Genomic DNA, 14,967 nt, shown 5'->3' on the forward strand with positions numbered 1-14,967 from the left:
AGGCAAGTGCTCTACATGAAGCTGCAGAGGAGCTGGAGCCCCGAGAAGAAAAGCAGCCTCCCCATCCCTGCTGTCCCTCTCCCAGGAAGCAGTTCTCCCGCTGGGCTGAAAGCTCTGGAGAACTTGGTAATGCCTCCTTGACCAGCAGCCAGCCTCCCAGGGCCAAGGACACTTGCAAAAGCTAGAAACTGAAAATCCTGGGTCAGGCTGGGTCCGCTCTTGAGCTCCAAGTGAGTGTCTGGCCCTTGGCATGTGCGTGATCTTGCCTCCTTGCCTTGTGGTGGCTGTAGCACAAGGGGACACCAAGACAGAGTCAAGACCAGGAGAGCAGGTAGGAGGTGGCAGGAAGATTCTCCTAGCACCTCCACTTCACCAAGGAGGATACCAGCATCCCAGAAGGTAGGTCACCTGTCCCCATGCCAACTGTGGAAAAGGGATAGCGCCAGGGACTCCTGCCAACTCCGCCACCCAGGACTCTCTCCCAGAGCAGCTGACGAAATCTGTGGAGTCGCAGCGAGCCCTGGCTCAGATGCAGTTCCAGTAAATGGTGACTTCTGCACAGATGTGAGTGGCGCCAGACAGGGGACCTTTGACCTGGTGACGACAGAAGAGGAAACAAGCCAGGGGAGGGACGGCACAGGCAGGTCCCTGTTTCAAGGCACAGCATGTGAATCAGAATGCAGATGAAGCATCTTTGAGGGGTTAAAGAAACTGATTTTTGTTGAAGGGCTTTTGGGGGACAAATGAGTAAGCAGAAGCCTCCGGAAAGTTCCTTCCTCTTGGGCACACCGAGTGCCCCCTGAAGCACCCTTGCCTTTCCTAGACTAGAAGGTCACTGTGACACAGATACAGCTGGGGTTTCCTGGCCCCTGACCAGGGCCAACAGTGGTCACCTGGCCACACTTCCTGACCTGCCTGGGGCTGTGTGCGGAAGGCAGGTAGAAGATGTGCCTTAGTCTCCACTCCATTACTCAGTGTGCAGTGATGTCTGTGGATTTGTCCCATCGCTCTGTCAAGGGTCACACAGGGGGCCCTGTCATGGACGGGGCTGTGTCCCCCAAATGCACAAACTGAAGTCCTACCCCTAGTACCTCAGGGTATGACTGTATGTAGAGACAGAGTCTCTAAAGAGGTGAGTGAGTTGAATCTGGGTTGAGTCTGCAGAGTGGACACTACGCCAGAAGAACTTGTGTCCTGATAGAAAGGGGGAGATCAGGACCCAGAGGTACACAGAAACAGGTGGACCACAGGGAGAAGGCGGCGGTGCACTTGCCAAGGAGAGGGCCCCTGAGGACAGCTGATCTCCAGCCTCCACAGTTGTGACAAAGTGAATTTCTGCTTAAGCTGTGTGTTCTGGGTCTTTGCTATGGCAGCCCTTGCAAACGAATACATCCCTCCAAAATTATGTGCACACCCTCACCCCCAAGACCTGTGACGGTCACCTGGTGTCCAGATGCACACAAGTTAAGGATCTCAAGAAGTGGGTGCTTCCTAAACCCAATGGTGTGTCCTTCTAAGAGAGAAAGGACAAGACAGAGGTGGGGAGGAGGAAGCCATGTGCAGATGGAGGCAGAGGCTGGAGTGGTGCAGCCATGTGCAGGAAACACCTGGAACCGTTGGTCATGGAAAAGGTGGGAAGCATCTCCCCAGAGCTTCCAGAGATGCACAGCCTTGCAACATCTTGATTTTGCAGGCTTCAGAGCCATAAAGGGGTGGATGCCTATGGTTTTAAGCCGCTGGGTTTGTGGTCATTTGCTGTGGCAACCCTAGAAAATCAACAGGTAGAGTTTAATACGTGTGCTCAAAAGTCTAAGCTGTGTTTTTGATCTAGAAACCTAGAGCCCAGCGAGGTCAAGCAGCTCATGCACTGCACACAGTGCCTGGAATCCCAGACTGGAATGCTGGTGGGTCCTTGGCCTGAAGCCCTCTCTCTCCGGGAAGTAGCAGAGACAGAGCAGGGTCTGAGTGGATGGAGAGGAACGGAGGTGCCACAGAAGGATGAACTCACCCTTCGTCCCTCACTGAGGCTGGCTGGGAGGCAGGATCTCCAGCAAGGGCTCGAGGCCTTACTCTGAACACCTCTAAAGTGTTTGCTGCCCATGGAGAGTAACCTCCCAACAGCACTCAGGCCTGGACGGAGGGTCAGCTGCCCACCTTTACTGCTCTGGGTATATTGAAACTCCTGCTGCTCGAGGGTTAAAAACATGAGGATTTCTTTTTCTTTTTTAATTTGTAAAAACCAGGTTTGTTTGGCTCACAGTTCTGGGGGCCATGCAGGGCAGGAACGGGGCACCAGCACTTGGTGTGGCCTTCACGCTGCATCACAACATGACAAAGGGAAGGACCTGGCGCCCTGAGCTCATCTGTCTGGCCAACAGGAGCCTGTTGTAAACATGTGTAAAGATTTGCTTTTCCTTAGTAGAAAGTTCACTGATTCTCAACAGAAAACCTGGGGTAAGACAGAAGTGTATAAATAAAAAAATCAATAATGACATCATCTGTTCACACATAGTGAAATGATGACTACAGAAAAGCAAATAACATCTCTATCTCCTCACATGCTCCCTCTTTCAGGATGTATTACTCTCAGCACAATTTCAGTGTGCAGCAAGGCTGCAATATTGCTAATGAGGGTCCGCACTGGGCCTTGGACCTCTGAACTCATTAATCCTGCATTGCTGAAGCGTGTGCCCTTTGACCTACATCTCCCCATATCCTCCCTGCCCTGCCCCTGGTAATTGACATTCTTCCATTTCTATGTATTGGCTATTTGGCTTTTTTTTTTTTTTTTAATAGTCCTCATGAAAATGAGGTCAAGAACAATGGTAATACTGGACGCAGTGACACATGCCTGTAATGCCAGTGACTTGGGAGGCTGAGGCAGGAGGATGGTAAGTTCGAGACTTTAAGCAACTTAGTGAGACCCTGTCTCAAATAAAGCATAAAAGGGGCTGGGGGTGTGCTTGTAACTGTGGTCCACTTTATGCTTTGAAAATAGCCCTTGATGCTCTCCCACAGCAATTTATTTTTAAAATGGACTGGTTCCTTTCTCTTCCTCTCTCCCTGCTCTTTCCTAATCTCTCCCCTTCCCTAATCTCAAGAGAAAAGGGATTACCTTTATTCCCTGTCCTAGATGGAGTTATCTCCCCTTGAGCACTCACCCACCACAGGAATGAAGTCATCCAGACTTTGGGGATGGCACCAGAAAATCTGAGAAATGACTGTTTCCCAAATTAACAATGAATTACAACTCCAACAGGGAACATGTGGAAAGTAGCCTTTGAGTCACCTCTTTAAAAGCCCCTGTTCCTGCTGATGGGCAGAATCACAGTCTTTGGGACAGGAGTCCCTTGTGTTTCTCCTTTGCTAGCAAAGCCATAAACCTTCTTTTTCCTTTTTCCCAAAACTGTGTCCTTGTTATTGAATTGGCATCGGGGACAAGGACCAAGCTTTCTGCAACGTGCTCAGTGGTAAAAGTGGCAAATCAGAGCTGGCTGTGGCTAGGAGGCCTCAACTCCTCGCCCTGTGAGCGTCTCCAAAGGGCTGTGTAGATATCCTTAGGCCTGGGCAGTAGCGTCCTCCAGGGCAAGCACTCCAAGAAAGCAAGGCCATGGCCATGTTGCACTTTGTTTTTTTATTTTTATTTTTTATTTCTGGTACTGGAGATTGAACTCAGGGTCATTCAACCACTGAGCCACATCCTCAGCCCTGTTTTGTATTTTATTTAGAGACAGGGTCTCACTGAGTTGCTTAGCACCTTGCTTTTGCTGAGGCTGACTTTGAACTCCCAATTCTCCTGCCTCAACATCCCAAGCTGCTGGGATTACAGGCATGCGCCACTGCCCCGGCACCTTGTTACACTTTAGAACTTGGTCTCAGATGTCACCCCCTGTCATCTTTGCGAACCTGTAACCAAAGATGTGTTTACATCTTATAGGGCTGGTTTTAAGATCTTACTAGTTTCTTTGCTAACTAGTGTGTTAATGAAGATCTTGACAAATGGTCATTTTACATTTTATCTGAGAGTTATGATTTTATCTTTTTTGCGGGGGTGGGGGGAGGGTATCCTGGGGATTGAACCCAGGATACTTAACCACTGAACCATATCCCAAACCCTTTTTTTTTGAGACAGGGTCTTGCTGAGTTGACCAGGCTGGCCTGAAACTTGAGACCCTCATGTCTCATTCACAACATACCTTGTTATTTCTCAATGATACAGATAGACCCACCTCAAGCTTTCTAAATACGTTCTGGAATTATGTGTAATTTGTTTGCTGTTGTCTGTTAGCTCTACCCCACCTATAAGCATTGATACTGCTTGAAAGGAAAGCGAGGAACTGGGAGACGGGTGAGTGAAAAATGAAAGATGGAGACCAGGCAGAGATACACATAGATCTGACAAATAAAGGCCATCTCTCTATAGTGGAGGGAGGCAAAACAGGCCTGGGGTTCAGGACTTTTATGGGGCAGGCTCAGGGATTAGAGCTGGGCGGGTCCTAATGCGGTGGTTAAAGGTGGGGTTGGTATGAGAAAGTGATGAGCCTTTCTCAGAAATGCCCTTGGACAGGAAAGTGAAATTTTTCTTCAAATGGCGGCTGTCACTTGGGGTGGCTGTCCAGATTCTAAACAAGGACCTCACTGCTCCTCGTGATGTGAAGGATGCTGCAATGATGGTTCTTACACATGTAAGTGGATTGCACTAGTGAGGAAATCAAGAAATGAAACTGATAAGATCAAGTTTTTAAAATTAATAATTAATATATTAAAATAAAATATAAGGGGCTGGGGCTCAGTGGTATAGCACTTGCTGGCAAGTGTGAAGCACTGGGTTTGATTCTCAGCATCACACATATAAATAAATAAATAAATAAAATCAAGGTCTATCAACAACTAAAAATATATTTTAAAAAGATATAAAATATAAGAGAATATGATCAGCTTCTTCTTTTGCAAACAGGAACTCGACATAGCACATGCGCAGTGGATGCTCGCGCTCTGGGGAGTGCCAGGCTGTTTTCAGATCACTGAACGTTTTTACTAATGACCCAATTTTTGTTACATCTTCCAAGACACTATTATTCCTCTCTCTGATTCCTAGTGAGTGTAACGTGGGATTTCATCGTGGGTTTGATTTCTAGGTCCCTGATGGCTAATGACATTGAACCATTGCTTAGTGGCCATTTGAGTATCTCCTTTAAGGAAATGCGGAGTTCAGCTCTTTGCCCATTTTAATGGAGTTGTTTGGTTGGTTGTTATTGGTGTATGTGCTCTGCATTTATTCTCAATGCTAGAATCCTTGTATGGACTTAACTGTGCCCCCTTCATAATCCCTCAATGTGATGGTGTTTGGAGATGGGCCTTTGGAAGGAGTTAGATTTAGGTGAGGTCATGAGGGTGGGCCCTTGCGATAGGATTCGGTGCCCTTATGAGAAGAGGAAACAAAGATATCTTCCTACCCACTGCCTCCAAGTAGGGCCCTGTGAGCACCGAGCAGGAAGAGGGCCACTGCCAGCAGGAAGAGTGCCCTCACAGCCCCAGCGCTGGCTCCCTGAGCTGGGACCTCCAGCCTCCAGAGCCCTGAGAAGCTAATGACTGCTGTCCAGGCCCCTGGGCCTGTGGTGTGTGGTGACAGCAGCCCTGCGAGACAGAGACAAGCCTTGCCAGATACACGATTTGCAAATATTCTTCCATTTTCTTTCATTTGTCTTTCTGTTTCTTTCAGTTTCCTTTGAAGCACAAAAGCTTTTGATTTGGATGAGCTGACCTATCTTTTTTTGTGTTTACTTGTGGTTTTGATGGCATTGCTTTGTAATGAGAAAAAGTGGAAAAATTTTACCAAAAAAAAAAAAAAAAGAGGCAGACTCTGTGCAGTTTCTTCATGCAGTGCAGTCCTGTCCTCCAGGAGCGACACTCCACTCACGAGGCAGGAGATGGTTCTGCAGTTAGAAATGTTTTTCTTCCTCTTGGTGCTCTTCCAGCTTGCTGGGCAAGGTCTCTCACATTCCCATGAGCCAGATGGTCCAAAAAACAGCTTTGGATTTAAGAGGCATGAATCATCACTTAAATGTACTTAGAAAGTCTAAAATTAGTCTGGTGTAAGCCATCCTGCTTTTAGTTTTCAGTCTCTCTGACTGGCTGTGCCAGCAGTGTTTGCTAACTACAGAAGAAATCCAAACACTGGCAGATGGTGGTTTTGCCATTTGAAGTGGAGATCAGCAAGGGACCATGTGTGTTCATAAACACACAGCACTGGGGAGAAGCTAGGCACCAGCACAGGACCGGCTCAGCTATGGTGCATCCAAACTATAAGGAAAATAGCAGAAGGTACTAAGATCAGAATCGAAAATGCTGGGGGAGAAACTTTTCTCTGTATCTTCTTATGTTCTTTATGTGGCGCCTGCAAATTAAACTAATGAAAGATAAACAGGAGAAAAGGCACAACATTTTTAAATCAATACTTGCATGCACTGAGGTTCATACAAAAGAAGTGACATTCACTTAAGTTGCTAGACATGGGGCTCATATACTATTTTAACAAAGGAAATCAGGCTGGGCTTCAAGGGATGATTCATCATTGGAAAGTGACCTGGAACACATGGGGAACTCATGGAAGATAAGAGCTGGTGTAGCAAGTTCTGTTTACACAAACTCATATCTCAGTTTCAATGTGTTAGGACACAAAGGATAAAATTGGTCATCCGTGACCATATGCACAGAAATGGAGGTCATTGTGTTAAGTGAAAAGCCAGGTTCAGGAAGGCCACGTGGCCTCCTCCAAGCATGGCATCCAGCAGAGTTGATCTCATAGTCGCTGAAGGCAGATGGGTGGTCTTCAGGGTGGCGAGTGGGGGAGGGCGGGACAGGCAAGGCCGGCCCAGAGACACTGAGGTACAGTTAGGTGAGTAACTGCTGGTGCTCTATGGCAGCCGGTGCCACAGATGGAAATGTCCTGTGTATGTCAGAAAAGCTGAAAGAAAGGATTTTGCAAGTTTTGACCACAAAGAAATGATGAGCATTTGGGCAGATAGATGTGCACACCCTGATCGGAACACACAATGTGTACATATGTCAAAAGATCACGTGGCACTCCAGAAATGCGTACAGTTCCTAGGCATCAGCTGAAAATTTAGATTTATGTTCAGGGGCCACGTGGCCCCACTGTCATTTCGAATAATTATGATAACTTCGATTATCAAGCATTTTACTCTGATCCTGGTGCTGGCTGAGGTTGGCACTGGAGACCCAGTGGTGGTGGGCGTGGCCCTCAGGGAGCTTCCCTTCCAATGAGGGGACTCAGTTGGGGCCCCAGTTCAATGTTAGTGAGTGCATGTTTAGGACAGCGTAAGGAGCCCGGGGAGCTCTTCCTGCAGTGTGGTCCTCACCTCTGATGGGTCTCTGTTCCAAGGATCCTCTTGTGGCCTCCCCTGACCACAAGCTCTGAGACCCCTCCGGGGTTTTCTTCATAGCACCTATTCCCTCACCTGGCGGCTGCCACATGTTTACATTTTAGCCAGTGTCTGCAGTCTCCAAGAGGACGACTCCCAGGACTTGACTATCTCTGAATTCCTAATGTCCCCGACTGCTGGGCCCATGGGACAGCGGGTATTTTTGGAAGGAGTGGGCCTCTCAGACAGGGGGCTGAAGCCTGGGGACTACTTGGTGTCTGCCATCCAGGTCACCTCCTCTCTCCTGCTAGTGTCCTGAGTGTCACTCTGTGCTAAAAGCAGCCAATGAACTCTCATTTCTGAAAGATGATTTTTTTTAAAGTTAAAAACTGACTTGCATACAAACATAAAAATGAGTCAAGGGTTTTATTTAGTTTCTTAATTATTGGGTGGGATCAGTGAAATACTAAAGCTGACTTCAAAAACTTTGGAGGAGCTGGGCACAGTGGCACATACCTGTTATCCCAGCAAAGTGAGGGAAATAAGTGGGGGGAGGTCCCATGGAAACAGGGAGATCAGTGGAGTAGAGGAGCAGAATTGAGGAGCGGGGAGGAGGGCAGGAAATGGGAGGAGCAGAGGAATGAAATTAACCAGATTATTCCACGTACATATGTGAATATCCCACAGTGGGTTTCACCTTTATGTGTTTCTCTAAAGCACAAACTTATAAATAAAGAAAGACCAATAGAGTAGGGGGAAGGGAATGGGGGTGAAGGGGGAGCACTGGGGACTGAAATGGAGCAAATTATATTCCATGCTTTCATAATTATGTCAAAATGAACCTCAATATTATATATAACTATAATAACTAATAAAAGAAAAGTAATAATAATAACAAAAATAGAAAAGAAAGTTCATCTCCCAGAGATGCCCAGGAGGGCTCAAAGGACCAAGCGCAAGGGCCAGTGGGATTGGGGCTGGCCAGGACACCACTGCAGGGGACACAGGAAAGGACTCTATCCACTCATTTAGCCAAATATTACTGAGTCCAGGTCTGTCAAGTCCATTGTTGGAAAAACAAAAGCAAAGGAGACAGTCTCTGCCCTCAGGAGCTTGGGCTCCGAGGGAGGCAGGTCAGCTCTGTGTGTCCTGTATGTCGTGTGTGTCGCTGATGGCAGCTGTGACAGGGAGACACCCGAGAGGTGTCAATGCTGGTGGTCTCCCTCCCCAAGCCTCTTCTCTCTGGCACGTTTGCTAACAAAGGGAAGCTTCCCTGTGCTTTGGGCCAACCTGTGACCCTAGCAGACTGGACCCCCAGCTTGCGGGAGGAGAGAGAGTGACCTGGTTAGTCCAAGTCCCTGGGCAGAAACAGGGGTGGTGAGTTGTCAGGGAAAGGTCACTGGACTTTTGTTCTGTTTTTCATTTGAAATCCTTATCGTACAGTCACGTGAAGGTTGGGCCACGAAGAAGCACACACAATGGCAGTCCAGTAAGACCTATCCCTAGGTGACTTTACATCTTAGCTGATGTAAGCACACTCCTGTGTTCAGAGACAGGGACTCTCCTAATGGTGCCTTCCTAAGAATGAAACAACTGCTTTAAGAGAAGCAGGGCTGGGTTTACTCATTTATTTGTGTGTGTGTGTGTGTGTGTGTGTGTGTGTGTGTGTATATATATATATATATATATATTTTTTTTTTTTTTCCAAGACAGAAATCTGCAGGTTGGCATGTGACTTCAGAATGCAAGAGGTAACACAATTTGTGCTTCAAAAGTCAAGTCTCCCTCCACCTCCAATACCAAGCTCCCTCCCAAAGTCTACCAGGGTTTTCAATTTCTTCTGCCCTCTTTGAGTTTTCTAGTGATATCACATGCAGATGTATTTAGTTTAATATCTGATATCTTTCTTCTCCCCTAACCCTGAACTAAAGCCTCCTTTGCACATACAAGTGTAGCATACTAACCCACACTTGGCTTCTTTAATTAATCATGTATCTTTGAATGTAGCCCCTATAAAAATGCAAATAACTCTTTATTCTTTTTCTTTCCTCTTCTTTTTCTCCTCCCTCCCTCTTTTTTCTTAAACAGCTCCAGCAAATTCTGTGGTATGGCTGTCTGGTTTACAATTTATTTAGCCACTCCCAATTGATGGACAGGCAGGTTGCTCATACCTTGTGCCATTACAAACAATACTTCAATAAGCACAGGATATTGCAAAGACATTTGAAAACCTGGAAAAAAATTAAAATTACTCAAATTGATTTTAAAAGGGACAGAAAACCTACCCAGAAAAATTACCTTAGAAGAAATAGTCGTTAAAGAACTCCCTCATCCATGCTTCCAGCCCAAGTGGTTCCAGATGGGAAGTCACAGGTCAGTCAACCTGTGACCAAGTGGGGACATCACTGGCTCACTTACCATGTTTGGGTAGAGATAGGATCAATCTGGGGTTCACACACTGAATTCACCAGTCGCAGAGACATCCTACCACAAGTTTCTTGTTATGTGATATTTGAGGTAAATTATCTGATACTTGCTGCCCAAAGTCCTGGCTGGTGCAGAGGGGACCTAATACAAACGGATGCATGTCAGGAGCTGATGAATGTTGGCAGAAACTTCCTAAGGCAGAGGCAACATTTCAAATAAGACCTGAGGATGAATGTGTTAACCCTTGGGCAGAGGGTGAAAAGTCACTGCCGAGAGTTGCTGTGACCTCCCTCTGCCCACTCATTCTTCTAATTCACTATTTTTCCTTCACAAATAAGACACAAACTTCAAGAGTTTAGTAGTCAGAGATTTATTTTTAACATTGAATCTAAGTTTCTAAATATAGTAGGGACATAAAATTGTCTTTTTAAAGAAATTTTGCTTGCTTTTTTATTGATAAGTTGATATAAGGAAAAATATTGGGTAAATAATTATACAAATGGTACTTAATGGTGGCCTTTCTTTTACCAAAACCCCCTTGGGAGATGGTTGCTTGGCCATCACTGTGTATTGGACCCAGCTTCAGGGAGCAGGGCTGGAGCCCCCTTGCAGGCTCAGGTCTCTGGAATGTGCAGTTAGGCTGGGGGTTACACAGAGCTCGGGCCTGGATTGGGTGAGGGGAGGCGTCTTGCACAGGGTAGGGCTTGTCAGGATGGAGGGAACTTGTGACAGGTGGCTGTGGAGTACGGGGAGGGTCCCAGGCAAGACTTGGACAGTCCACAAGTCTTGGCTCACTGGTTGCTTAATTGGAAGTGAATTTCCCCGAGTTCTCCTTAGAGATGGTAGCATTCTTGAAGCCCATCCTTCCAGGACTGAGCGTGGACCAGCCTCTCCTGGCCTCCCCACTACGCGGTGCCCCTGACCTCTCCCAAGGCCACATAACACTTCTTTTCTCTTTTTTCTTCTCTTTGCTCTTCTCATGCAATGCTGGGCATGGAATCCCGGGCCTCCCTATTCTGCCTGGCCTCCAGTGCCCAGCCCCACTGGGTGTAAGTGCAGTTGGGGCAAGAACCACATTTGATTTTTTAAAAATCATGGTAAAAACCTATAATAGAAAACTGACCGTCTCAGCCATTTTTAATCACGTACATGGGTAGTGCTAACCGACCTCCATTTCTCACCCTGCAAGGCTGAACTGGCACCTGGTGCACAGCACCCCCTTGCCAGCCCAGCCTCTGAGAGCTCTGTGTCTCTGCTCTTCCTCCTCCAGGGACATTGCCTCGTGCCAGTCACGCAGCATCTGTCTGGGTGACTGGCCTCCTGCACTGAGCACAGTGTCCCCAGGGTTCATCCATGTTGTGGCATGAGGGCAGGATTTCCTCCTTTCTAAGGCTGAATAAGACCCCCTCTGTGCCTGTCCCATGCATATTGCTCAATATTGCAGCCATTATGAACATTCAGGCCGCTTCCACCTCTCGGCTACTGTGCATGACCTGCAGTGAACAGGGAGTGAAAATTGCTCTTTGGGACCCTGATGCTTCCAGATTTTTGGATGCACACCCAGAAGCAGGATTGCTGGGTCAAGTGGTAATTCTATTTTAACTTTGTGAGGACCCCTGTACCCTCTTCCAGAGTGGTGATATCATTTTATGTCCCCATCCCCAGGGCACGAGGCTCAGTCCCTGCCTACCCAGCTCTGGAGCCCTCCTCTCGGTGCAGGGCTGTCCCGGGGTGTCCATGCTACTCTTGCCCCTCACTGCTGTGCTCACACCCAGGGAGGCTCACTTGATAGTTCTTTTTCTTTTTGAGATGGAGTCTATTTGTCCATGTTGAAACTTCTGCACCAGTATCCCGAGTAACTGGGGCTACTGGCAAGTGCCACTGGGCCTGATTTTAAATATTTCTTGAACAATGAATGGAGAACCAAGGGAATGAAGAATAAAGGAATCCATGGGAGAGGGGGTTTCTGGAATAATGAAGTGAGAGAGTTGGCTGTGGATCACACTGGTCCAAGAGAGAGATGCAAGACCTGGGAGCGTCTGGTGTCTAAGCGCACGCACATCTGGAAGGCCCTGGGCAGCCTTGGGACCTGCTGGATGAAGCTCAGTGACCCCGGGAGTCTTTCCTCCACAGGCCTGCTGGCCTCCACCTGCAAGGCATCCCTGTTGCCAACGAAGCCGGGCAGGCTGTTTCCTGGGTGTGAGCTTGGGCCAAGAGCAGAGGGTCCAGGTGGAGGGCAGAGGAAGGGGCTCAAGGAAGGAGTGGGGCAGCTGTGGGGAAGAACCTGGAGTTGCTCCAGAGCAGAGTGCCTCTTGGACGCCCTCCTGGAGCCTGACTTCCACATGCCCAGTGCCCTACAGACAGTTGGCGCTCAGCTCCCGTTGACCCCCCTGTCCTGCTCCTCTGCTTCTCGGGTCTCCTTCGTCACTTCCCTTGGGCAAGTCCCCCTGAGTTCCACCCAGGACCTGTGACAATCATAACCTCAGCTGGGGCCAAGCCCCCTGCCCCTCCTCTTCATGTGATTGCCCTCACCAGATTTTCAAAATGGAAGTGAGTCCGATTGCTCTCAGGAGGAGGTGCTGGGCTCCTTGTTTCCACACCTGTGGTCATCTGGGAGAGGCTCGAGGCGCTGGGGAAGGAGCATTTCTGAAGGAAGATAGCATCACAATCCCTTAGGAAGATAATAAGGACAGTGTCACAGGCCTCTTCGACTCATGACTCAAGGGGGGACCTATAAGATGTGGCAACTGGGGCAAAGGAGGGCTGAGGAGCGCCAGCAGGGCCATCATACTGACAGGCGTGCAGACAGACACAGGCCACCTAGCCCACCTGCCCGCCCAGTCCTCTCACTGTGCGTGTTCTACAATTTGCAGTTAAGTAGCTCAGGGGTGACGAAGGTGGAGGCCACCCAGGCTTCCTGAGTGATGCCTGCTTTCCCACTGCTGGTGCCTGTGGACTCCGGTCTGTTTCAGAGCTGTAGGCTTAGCCCAGCCAGCGCAGAGCACATGCCTCCTGCTGCCCACCAGACATGCCCTCCAGTGAGAGCCCCTGGAACAGAGAGACCAAGGTCTCAAGATGGGGTCCTGTCGGGACCATGGTAGGTACCTGGTAAATGGGTGAAGTGCAGGTGTGGGAGTGGCCTTGGCCACTGACAACGCACTCCTCCAACATGCTGGGCTGCTCCTGCCTCAGGGCCTTGGCCCTTCCTGTCCTTCTGCTCCATGCTCTTCTGCAGGTGGCCGGCCTGGTATCCTCCAGCTCCTTCCCAGTCAGCCCGTCTCTGGTCCCACTGATTATAAACCAAGCATCTCATACCCCCCCGCCCCACAAGAACTCATCACACCACACACACTGTACGCACTACACCCACCACACTGCCCCCATGTGCACACACACACTTTCTATTACCTTCCTACAGCACGTGTCCGTGTTGGACTTACACGCGTGTATGTGCGCTCTCTCGCCGCCCTCATTATGATGTAAACGTCATGCAGGTGGATGTTTGTGTGTTTTGTTTGCAGCACTGGGATTGGAACCAGCCTTTCATTGCTCCAGCTCTGAGCTGTGCCCAGCCCTGCCTGTTCCCTTCATCCCCTCATTCCTGGGGAATGAACATGTTCAGGAGTGAAAGACCTAACGATGGGCATTGTTAATGAACCAAGGTTTCACCTAGTGCCATCGCAGTACCCGCTGCATGTTGTTAGTAGTAAAAGCGTTGTGACTGCCATCACTTCAGTTTCCACAGTTGTGGTTCGCAAGGCCCTGAAGCAAAATCAGAAAACCTTGTCTGCCACCCAGTGGCGGCCTCTGGGACCTGCAAGCTATGCAAATACCCACCCAGGGATGGACTTGGCCGTCAGAGGTGTCCAGGGCTACCCAGCCAGCTGTTCAAACCGCTCTACCAACAACCCTGGTGGGAATATGAACCGACACACTCCTTCTAAAGGGAAATTCGGCAATGCCTAACAAAATCACACCCATGACACCTTTGTACCCAGTAACCCCACTTCAATCACAGGTAAGACACACGCATGAGGTCTTGCACCCCACCACAGCTTGTCACTGCGGACTGCTGGAGACCACCACGTTCCCACCCCATCCACCCCTCCCACCTCGAGGCGGCATGAAGTAGTTTGTGGGATGTCCTGTGGAGAAGGGAACCAGCATCCACCCTTCACAGAAAGGAGTGGCGAGAAAACATGCAGGTGGCTGAGAAAGGAATCCAGGAAGAGAGCAGAAAGCAGAGGCTGGTCACCCACAGGCGCTGTGCATAAAGGAGTGGAGAGGACAGCGCAAGGACAAGGGGACAGGAGTGGGAGTGAGGGAGCGGGAGGCTCCAGGGGTGCAGCTTCCTCTAAATCTAAGACTCCTGGCTGGAGGAGTTCATTCACAACTCAGGAGGCGGGAGCGGGAAGGGTGTAGGACTGAGCTGGGGTGGGGCCAGGGCAGAACAGCAGCACCTCTGGGGGTTACCGAGGCTTCAGGAGTGAGCCTAAGTGACTGCACTGCTGGCCAGTGAGGGCCGCCCACCTTCACGCCTCCAGTGTGGCTGATTCCCCTGGAGAGCAGCCTCTGGGACCCGAGGCATCCAGGAGCCATCCCTTGCCACTTTGGAGGTTCCATGGGTATTAGGAGCTCTGTGTTCATGAGGAGGGATGGAGCCCTCATGAACACAGAGCTCCTAATACCACATCATAGTCCCTGCCTGAGGGGAAGGGGAGAGACAAGCAGCAGGGTAACAGGGCTGCGGTGTAGCTCTGCGGTAGAGATCTTGCCTCGCATGCACAAGGCCCTGATTCCATGCCCAGCACCGCAAGACAAACCAGCAAATCATACAGAAGCAGGCTAATGAAGTTACACAGTGATAGATGCTATATAGGAAGGAAATAAAGTAGGTTGATGTGACAAGAGATGGGGCTCCTTTATAGGTATGTTCAGGAGAAGCCTCCCTGGGGTAGGGAGATGACCACTGAGCACAGATAAGCATAGCAAGCAAGGGGCCAGCAATGTGACACCTGGAGGGAAAATGGATCCTGGACGGGGAAGCCAGGGTAAAGGCCTGGTGAAGCTGGTGGAGACTGGTCTCAGCTGGGAGGAGCTGAACCTGCCTGGCCCTTGGGCTGGAAGGCAGCTTTGGACATAGCTTTGAGTACCT

Source organism: Callospermophilus lateralis, chromosome 3, assembly GCF_048772815.1.
Source record: "Callospermophilus lateralis isolate mCalLat2 chromosome 3, mCalLat2.hap1, whole genome shotgun sequence".
NCBI lineage: Eukaryota > Metazoa > Chordata > Mammalia > Rodentia > Sciuridae > Callospermophilus > Callospermophilus lateralis.